The following is a 9,952-nucleotide window of genomic DNA, read 5'->3' as shown; positions in this document are numbered from 1 at the left end:
TTCTAATATTCGTCTACTTTTTATGGGTGATTTCATCCTTCAAAAGTTCAAAGTTATGATTGTCACTTGTGAATTCCCCAGCATTTTGATATCCTACCCTAATTCTGACCTTTCTTCTTTTACTATAACCTTTTAAACCAGTGGTTTACTTTAAATCATTCCCCCTAGTTTCCTCCCTTGCTATGCTTCCCTTTCTGTCCCCTCCCTTTTTGTTCCCTTCTTGTTTTTTTTGGGAGGGGTATGCTAATTTCCTTCCTCCCTCTCCTTCCCTCCCTTTTTGAATTCCCTTCCCCCACCCCACCCCACCCCTTAGTTTTCACTTCTCCCTTGCCCTGTTGGATAAGATAGAATTCAAGATTCCAATGGATCTAGATGCTCTTCCCTCTCAGAGTTGATTTCACTGAGAGTAAGGCTTAAGTAATACCAATTAGCATTCTTTTCCTCTAATTCTTATGAGAGAATTCTTCCCTTCTCTTCCTGTGTGTATCTTTTTGTGACAAAGATTATTCTATTTAATTCATTTCTATTTCTTCAAGTATATCTTGTTACCATCATCGATTCCCCCCTCCCTTTTTCTTTTGGATTTTCATTTTTCTCCATGTAATCTGAATGCCCCAATCTTTCCCTCTGAGTGATTCTTCTGATTGCTCTGTTAATGCACACACTTTTTGAGAGTTTCACATAAGATTTCCCCCATATATTAATATGTATAATTTTATCTAATTGTAGACCTTATAGAAAAGAGTTTGAATAAAAGAAAAAATGTTTTTCTCCTTTCCCCTTTCTTTCATATTTACCTTTTTATGTTTCTCTTTGTGTTTGGATGTCAAACTTTCCACTGAGTTCTGGACTTTTCTTTACAAATACTTGGAAATCTTCTATTTTGTTGAATGCCCATAATTTTCCCTGGAAGTATATAGTCAGTTTTGATGGATAGCTGATTCTTGGTTGAAGACCCAGTTCTCTTGCCTTTCTGAATATTGTGTTCCAGGCCTTATGGTCTTTTATCATGGCCTCTGCCAGATCTTGTTTAATCTTGATTGGTGCTCCTTTGTATTTGAAGCTTCTCTTTTTGGCTTCTTGTAAGATTTTCTCCTTAGCTTGGAATTTGGCAATTACATTCCTGGGTTTTGTCTTTTGGGGATTTAGTATAGAGGGTGTTCTATGAACCCTTTTAATTTCTATTTTGCCCCCTTCTTCAAGAGCTTCTGGGAAGTTTTCTTCAATTATTTCTTGTAGTATGGCATCAAGATTTTTGTTTATCTCTGTTTTTTCAGGTAGACCAATGATTCTCAAATTGTCTCTCCTTCCTCTGTTTTCCTGGTCTGTCACCTTGTCAGTGAGATATTTTATGTTTTCTTCTAATTCATCAATTTTTTGACTTTGCTTTATTAATTCTTCCTGTTTTGCAAGATTGTTGTCTTCCAGTTGTTTAATTCTGTTCTTTAAGGTCTGGTTTTGTGTTTCAGTTTGGTCTGCCCTGCTTTTTGAAAAAGGCTTCCAGCTGTTTCTCCAATTGGGAGTTCTTGTCTATCAGACTGTTGACCTATCTCTGAATTTTTTCCCATTTTTTTTCTTGCCAGAAGGTTTCCATCTTTTGGATAAGCTCCAATTTGAGTTCTTCCAGAGCTTGTGGATAATTTCCATTTTTTTCGGAAGGTTTTGATTTTGTGTGGATTTCATCCTCTTTTTCCTCTGTAGCCTGGGTTTTCCCTCTGTAAAAGTTTTTAATAGTCACTTTCTTCCTGTTTCTCTTGGAGGGTTGGTCTTGGGCACAATGAGCCATCCCTTTGGTGGTTTTCCTTTTTCTTTTTAGTCAGGACTCTGAGTGAGATGTTCAGGTTTTTGTGCAGTTACATGGTGGTGCTTTTGCCTCAGGCAGGTTCTGGTGTCTCTTTAACATCCGCAGTTTGCTAGAGCACCTTTGGTCTGTGCTCTCCAGTGTGCAGGGGTCACCTGTGAAACCACTCTGAGGGGTCAATCCCTGGCAGTCCTTGTCAGTTCCCATGGACCCTGGAGTGCCCTCCCACTCACTACAGTGAGGAGTGGGGCTTTTGCCTCAGGCAGGCTCTGGAGTTTCTGCAGCATCCATAGTTTGCAATAGTACCCACTGTCTATGCTCTCCAGTGCTGAGGGGTCTTCTGTGTAACTGCTCTCAGGGGTAGTTCTCTGGCAGTTCTAGTTAGATCCCAAGGAACCTGGTGTGCCCCCCACTCACTAGAGAGATGTCCCTCGCTCACTTGCTGTCCCTGGTGAGCATGCTGGTCCCGCCTCTGGTTTTGTAGGTGAGGTAGAGAAGGGTAGTTCTGATCACATTTGGGTATGAGCTTTTTCTCCTTCTTATAGTGTGGAAATGCTCAAACCCCACTTACCTTCGTTGTTGCATCCTACTGTAGAGTCCCTCCCTTCTTCCAAAGATGATTTTTACGTTCTTTTGAGGTAGTCTATTTCATTGGGTGCTGGGGAGAGGAAGCGATTCACGTCTAGATTGCAGCCATGTTTACCTGGAAGTCTCCGCAATCCAAATTCTAATGGAAAGGAACAAGAATATGGGAATGATTTCTTGAAGAATCAATCATTCAAGTATTGATTAAGCTCTATTGTTTACCAGGGACTGTTCTAGGAGCAGCTAAGAAAAAATCAGCACCAAGAAATTAACTATCCCAACTTAGCAAGAATTTATATCTTAATGAAGGAGACATTTTCATATAAAATGCACACTGAATGAATAGAATCTCTATTAATATACTTTTATTTTCAGTGATATTAATTGTATTGGAGTCTATGTGAGCCTATTTCAGGTTTTTCTGGAAAAGATAATGGAGAAGCTGGTTTGTTATTTCCTTCTCTAGCTCATGGTTTGAGCAAGGAAACTGAGAAAAACAGGGTGTTAATTACCTTCCATAGGGTCATATAGTTGAATTTGATCTCAGGTGTTCTTGATTGTAATCCTGGAAGTGTTTACACTGAGATAATTTGGAATGGAAGCAAGAGAAGTCAGGAAGATCAACATTCATGAACAACAGTCTGCAAGTTTGTACTTAAGCTATGTCTTAACAAAAAGACAGGGCCTTTAGGAACTGAAAGGAGATATTTATGCATATGTTGTCTCTCCAATTAAAATAGAAGTTCCCCAGCATTGTGCAGGGTCTGGAATATATTGAGTCCTTTAAAAATGCTTGTATACTGAGTGTAATGAATTGAATTTGAATATTTTGTTCTCAGTTTCCTATTCTCTATCCCTCAGGTGTCTGCACAAAAATCACCAGCAGATCCTGACCCTGTTATTTACTGTGGAGGGATCAACAGGGACCCCAATCTGTTACCCAGTATTTCTACCCTGGGATTCCATGTCTATAATGCCTACCTCAGTGATGAGCGAGCCTTGGAGAGCTCCCTGAGGTGACTGTACGGGAAGGGCCAGCTCATCCCTGATTATAGCTGCTTGGGCTAAAACCAGCCTATGGTTGTCATTGGAGGAGCCATATCAGTTCTGTCTATCCAAATGGGGACCTTGATTGAGCTCTACAAGTTTCTACAAGTGAGGGATACTGAGCCAATCACCTTCCATGCTTTTCTCAAACCACTCAGTCTTGGGAATAGTAAGGCATTCTTCAGTAATGACCAGACTATGGACTGAAGATAGAATTTATTATTCAACTGTTGGTGAGTTTAAACATCCCAGAGATAAGCTGGAGCAAGCTGCCTCTCTGTCTCCAGCAGACTCTGCAGATGACCCTGGGCAGTGTTACAAGGGAATCACTTTAAAAGACTGATATATATTAATTTAAGGTCGCCAAGGAATCAACTATGTAATTCCTAAATGAAAAACTGAAGTCAGCCATCAGCCTTTTTTGGAGTTTAATTACAATAGGAGTAAGAAAGGAATTAGAGATAGAGAGAGAGAAAAAGGGAGAGAAGGGAATAGGGCTTAAATACCCCTTCTGTTTAGGCTGGGCCAAAAGGCCCAAGCCCTTAGATAGCTGGGGCAAAGAAAAGGAGATCAGTCCCTATTACTCACGTGTCCAAAATGGAGAAACAGTCTCAGAGGCCCCCACCTTCAGCTTCCTTCATAGCAAGCCTTCTTAGAGCCCACAGGAACCACACCGACCAAGACTCCTCTACCCCCCTCAAGTCTCCAGACCCTCCTATCTTTAAGGAAACCATCCAAGACCCTCCTCTCAGTTCTCCCATCTACCAATCACTGTTCATCAATTTCCCTGTGCCAATGGAGGCTCCAGCTCAACCCAGGACCGCCCAGAGGTCTCTGGCTTTTGCACATGTCTGTTGAAGGTCATATTTTCAAATGATTAAATCTTTGATCTAGGCTGCAGCCCTTACTCAATCCTGTTAGGACTGAATAGGGTGGAGATTTATTCCAAGTATCTCCATTGTATCAATTCTAAAATCAATCATGATTCAAAGAAATTCCTGTTCTATGCTTAAGCATAGGTCAAAGTCCTTTCCATTGTTCAGCAAAAGGTTTCTGTCCTAAAGTAATCTGAAGAAGGGAAGAGAAGGAACCTCCCATGCCAATGGGGTTCCCATTCCAATAGACTTATCAGTAAGAAATTTTCCAAGTATGAAATATCCCAATGGTGAAATTTCCAACATTTATAAGTCTAAGGAATTTTGAGGTTTACAGCAGCAGCTTTCCCAAGATCAAGCAGGTCCTTGGAAGCAAAACTAAGATGAGAGCCCAAATGCCCTGCCTTGTTGTTCAGCCGCTGTGTGGTATGAAAATTGTACAACTTGCATGATTAGGAGGATGTTAGTGTCCTCAAAAGAAATAGGCAAATTAGGAAAGTGCAAGGCTCATCAAAAAGGTGGCTAACCTTTCGTGACCTTGCCTGGGGTAATGAACATACAGAGTAACGAATGGACGCTATATGAAAAAGCATAACAACCCTTTATTGAGTTCAAACACAGCAATATATAGGTTAAGACCACAGGAAGATATGATGTTACCACCCAGCAACAGCAGGAACCAATAATTGGGCAGATTCATAGGAATTCATGACGTTACCTGTCAGGCATAGGGAAGAACCGAGAGGATTCCAAACAAAGACAGAGAAGCAACTTTCCCACAGACTCTCACAATTTCTCACAACCCTTATCAGTCCTCTGCTGGCTACTCCAACCTTACAGTTTCTTTCTCACAAACCTTATCAGTCCTCCCTCTGATGCTACTCCAACCTTGAGCACACAGCTGGGCAGGTCGTACACAGTTCAACCCATGACCCTGACTATGCATCCCAAACAGAGAGAAGAGGAGGCTTAACCCTTACAGTTCTGCCTTTATGGCAATGCCTCGACTACAATTCCCCTTTTTGTTTTGCAACAGTACTCGGTGTTGGGTCAGAACTTGTCCAATCCTGCTCACGCTGGACACAAGGAGCTGGAATAGGCAAGGAAGAAGGACCAGTAAGATAACTACAAACAGTATGAAAGTCAGTATGGTTATATTCATTTGAGCTAAAGGAGACAGCCAACTTTGGCCTGATTTAATCCAATTGTATATAGAATCAGCAATATGTTCAGGATAAAGATCCTTAGCTAAGGAACTATCCATTTCTTCAATAATACGGTTCAATTGTTGGATGTTTTCAGAGATATTGCTTTTTAGCCAAAGACCTTGTAGATCATTTCTAATTTTTTCAAATGCATCAGATGTGTTGACTTTAACAGGAAGAAGACAAAAAGCTGAATAACGATAATCACACCGTAATTTACCCTTAATAGCTAAAATTTCTACTTCATTGGTTAGTGACAATACATCTTTAGATATTTGTTGTAAAGCATAAAAAACCCTTGTATTAATATTTTGCTGTATATGCAAAGTCTTGGTTACATTCTGTGCAAGCCCGTGTAAATATTCTGCATCATGTTCCAGGATACGAACATTAGCTACGCTTTGTGCTAGAGAAACACTACTGACAGTTGTAGCAGTAAGGGCGACTATCAAAGCTACAATACCTAAAACTATGCAAGAAATACATCTCTTTTTCCTAGAGCTAATTAGTTGAGATAATCTTTCCATTGCTCTATCTGCAGGTGAGTGAGGGACATTCATCCCCCTGAATGTCTAGCTGTTAACAGGGCTAAAGAAGGCCTACATACCACTAAAACAGTGTACTTTGCAGGGTCTGTGTTATGCACTCGGTAATGTTGCATTCAAGACAAGTAATATTCCAAGCCTGTCCTATCCATGTAATGCTAATACTATTCTGGGGTCCTATCACAAAAGCAAAATCCTCTTCTAGACAGGCAGTGATGTTGTAAAAGCCTGTCATATAGTGATGTCGGGGATTGGTAGTACCGTCATATGTGGTAAATATATTTCCAGGAAATTCTAGCACCCTGTAAGCCATAACTACTACCCCCTTCATGGCTATGGGAATCTTAGCATAATTGTATCCCACCTTACGGTTATTGTACATCTTGGATGTTCTCCACCCTGGAGTAGCAAATCCTCCTACAAAACAACCATGATTACATTTATCTGGGGCTTCAGGGAATGAATCATTATGACATGCTGAATCATTATGTTGAGAAAAGAAAGTAACATTGTGAAATTTGACCATATCAAGATCATGTTGGTCACATTCTAAAAATGGTGGAAATACCCCATGACTCTGTTTTCCCGAAAAAGGGATGTCCCATTCAGTAACATAAGAACATTGCCTGGTTTTTTGTTCTATAAAAGATCTGTTTTTTAAGTAACCCGAATCTCTTCTGGTGTTCTGTAATACTCCTCTCCATCCATAATATGAAATCTTTCCCCAGGCTGTAAAAGTCCTTCCCTCATTCACCCAGAGCGGCCCTGTTTTATCTGTGTAATTTGGAGCTCCATAAAAGTGATCAGTTAGGTTAACAAGCGGGAAGCATGCAGGATGTTCAAAACACACCGGGGTTTTTTTTTAGTTAAGTCCAGTCCAGTTAAATGGTATGTTTAAGTAAGATCCTTGTTCTGGCATAGCCTCGAACGGAGGGTGAAAGCTAGAGGGGGACCCGGGAGCAGATCTTTCCCCAATCTCTCCATTCTTAGCAGTCCATTTCCATCCTGGACCAAATTGTTGTACATGAAGAGATACCTCAGGAAAGTCCTCCTCAAATTCTACAAAGTTAATCCATGGGGGTTTTCCCCACAAAACCCAATGAGTCAGTGTCTCTGTATTAGCCATGTTGAGAGTGTTCATCAGAGTCGCCAGGAACAGGATCAGTTGTCTCTCTTTTCTCTGTTGCACCTGGGGCCTTTTCCTGCCCCTTGGTCGATGTCAAGGTTTCATTTTCTTCAGACTGCAGGATAGGTCTGGTCCATCTACGGGGGATCCATCGTTATCCTTGACCTGTGGAGACACAAAGAAACCCTTTCCCCCTGATTAAAACTCTATCAGGACCATACCAGATGTTATTTTCATCCTTCCACATAACATAGTCCGAATCATCAGCTGGGACAAGAGTATCTTCCCGCTGAGCCGGTACCATATGGTGCCAATGTTCAAAAAATTTTTCAGCTTTAGTAATTTGTTGTGTCCAAATAAGATTATTAATAGTAAAAATTGCCGTGGCCAAACGATCCTGAGGGGACCGCCAAGTTCCCCCTTTTCGTTTAACAAGCACCATTTTCAAGGTACGGTTGGCACGTTCAATCATTGCTTGACCAGTAGGATTGTATGGGATGCCTGTTATGTGTGTAATATGCCAATCATGGCAAAATGTGGCAAAGGCTTCAGAAGTGTAAGCCGGGCCATTATCAGTTTTTAGAATTTCAGGGGGACCTTGTGTTTGAAAAGTCAAGAGGCAGTGAGTTTTCACTGCCCTAGCGGATTCAGATCGTAGAGCTGAGGCCCACAAGAATCCAGAATAGGTATCTATAGTAACATGGACATACTTGGCAAGACCAAAAGAATTGACATGAGTCACATCCATCTGCCATATATGCAATGGATGCACCCCTCCAGGGTTCTGAGCACCCTCCTTGTTGCTTGCAGATTGAAATGGAACACACTTGGGGCAAGCCTTGATAATAAGTCTAGCTTTGCCTTAGTTATTTGAAATTGTTTTTGTAAGGTTCAAGCAGATTGATGGAATTTATCATGAGCTTTCTGAGCTTCTGCTGCTGGAGATGAAAAAGACAGTAACGGGGATTCAAGAGCCTGATCCACAATATGATTGCCCCAAATAATCAGACCAGGCAAAGAAGTATGACTATGGACATGAAGAACATACACTGAGCGCAAGTGATCACGTAAAACATGCTGCAATTTTGAAAAAATAAGATTGACTGTACCTCATTTAGATTGGATCACTGCATTTTTCAATTTAGGTAAGGCTTGTGCAACATACTGGGAATCAACATTAAGATTAAAAGACTCTGGATGTTTCCACAAAGCCAATAGAGCTGCTGCAAGTTCATTCTGTTGAGTGCTGGAAAAAGGGGTACAAAAAATCATAGGCTGATTAGGAGGAGAAAAAATAACAGCTGCTTGCGGATTGGCATCCACAAAAATATTAGGACCATCAACTGGATGATTGGAAATAGGATTTGAAACTATGCAGTATTGATTAAAAATTTTCCAAAAGGGAGAAAAGTTAGTCTGTGGGTGAAAGAAACATGGAAATTGCAAAAGACTAGCCCACTCTGTATAAGATTCTATCCAATCCTGTAATTCTGCTTTTGTAACAGGAATATGAATAACTTCAGGATATTGTCCCATTCCTTGAAGAACTACTTTTATAGCCCTTTTAATAATTTGTCCCATCAATAAGGGATAAAGAGGAATTGCCTTGCCTGATTGAGATTTGGAAGGTATCCATAATATCACTGTGTCACGCTGAACTACAGCTGCTGTAGGAACATATGGTGTTCGTAAAATTTTGACCTCCACAGGCTGCTGAGGGTCAAAGCGTGTAAGAAGAGCTGTATTAAGAACTTCTTCAACATTTATTAAAGCAGAGATGGCCTCAGGGGCTAATGTTCTGGGAGATTTTAGATTAGCATCTCCCTCTAATAATTGAAAAAGAGGACGTAATTGTTCTGTAGTGAGTTTAAGAAAAGGACGTATCCAATTAATATCCCCTAACATTTTTTGAAAATCATTCAAAGTTTGTAATTTATCCATCCAAATCTGTATTTTCTGAGGCTTTATTTCACAAGGCCCAATTAGACTCCCTAAATAACTAGTCTCTTTTCCTTTTTGAATTTTTTCTTCTGCTATTACAAGGTTAAATTCAGACAAATGTTGCCGAAGCACAGGAAATAGTGCTTCAAGTTGTTCTACAGTAGTTGCTGCCAAAAGAATATCATCCATATAATGAATCATCGTGACTTTTGGATATTTACTTCTAATAGATCTGAGGGCTCGGTCTACATATTGTTGACACATAGTAGGGCTATTTTTCACTCCTTGAGGCAGTGTTAGCCATTCATAACGATCCATGGGCTCTTGGAGATTAATGCTAGTGTTAGATTTAAAATGGTTGAGGTCTTAAACTGTAGGGATTAAAATGGTGGAAGATATAAATTGTGATAGATATAAGAGAGGGTGAGTAAATTTGACCGCAGAAAATATGTTTCACTACAGTGTCTTGGTTTTTAAATCAAATATAAGGTGGTCGCCAGGGAAATATTCCCAATTATTCAAATACCCAAGTCAACTGGGTTTTATAGAGATTTTAATTAATACAAATGTGGAATTAAAGAAAAGAGAGAAAAAGGAAACAAGTATGAAGGGCCTTAAGCCAACATGGCCTAGACCTGAGTCTTAAGAGAGAGAGATCAGTCAATCAGTCTTTTAACATTCACCACAAGATCTGTCTAAGCAAGGATTCTAGTGACACAAGGCCAGCTCCATCTCAGCTGACTTCACCAGAGAGAGTTCTAAAGGGCCTCTCTCCAGAGCCTCCAGAGGGACAGAGTCCCCTCAGAGGAGCTCCAGCGAGATCTCCT

This window comes from Monodelphis domestica, chromosome 3 (genome assembly GCF_027887165.1).
Source record: "Monodelphis domestica isolate mMonDom1 chromosome 3, mMonDom1.pri, whole genome shotgun sequence".
Lineage (NCBI taxonomy): Eukaryota > Metazoa > Chordata > Mammalia > Didelphimorphia > Didelphidae > Monodelphis > Monodelphis domestica.
Note: the sequence above shows the minus strand (reverse complement) of the source record.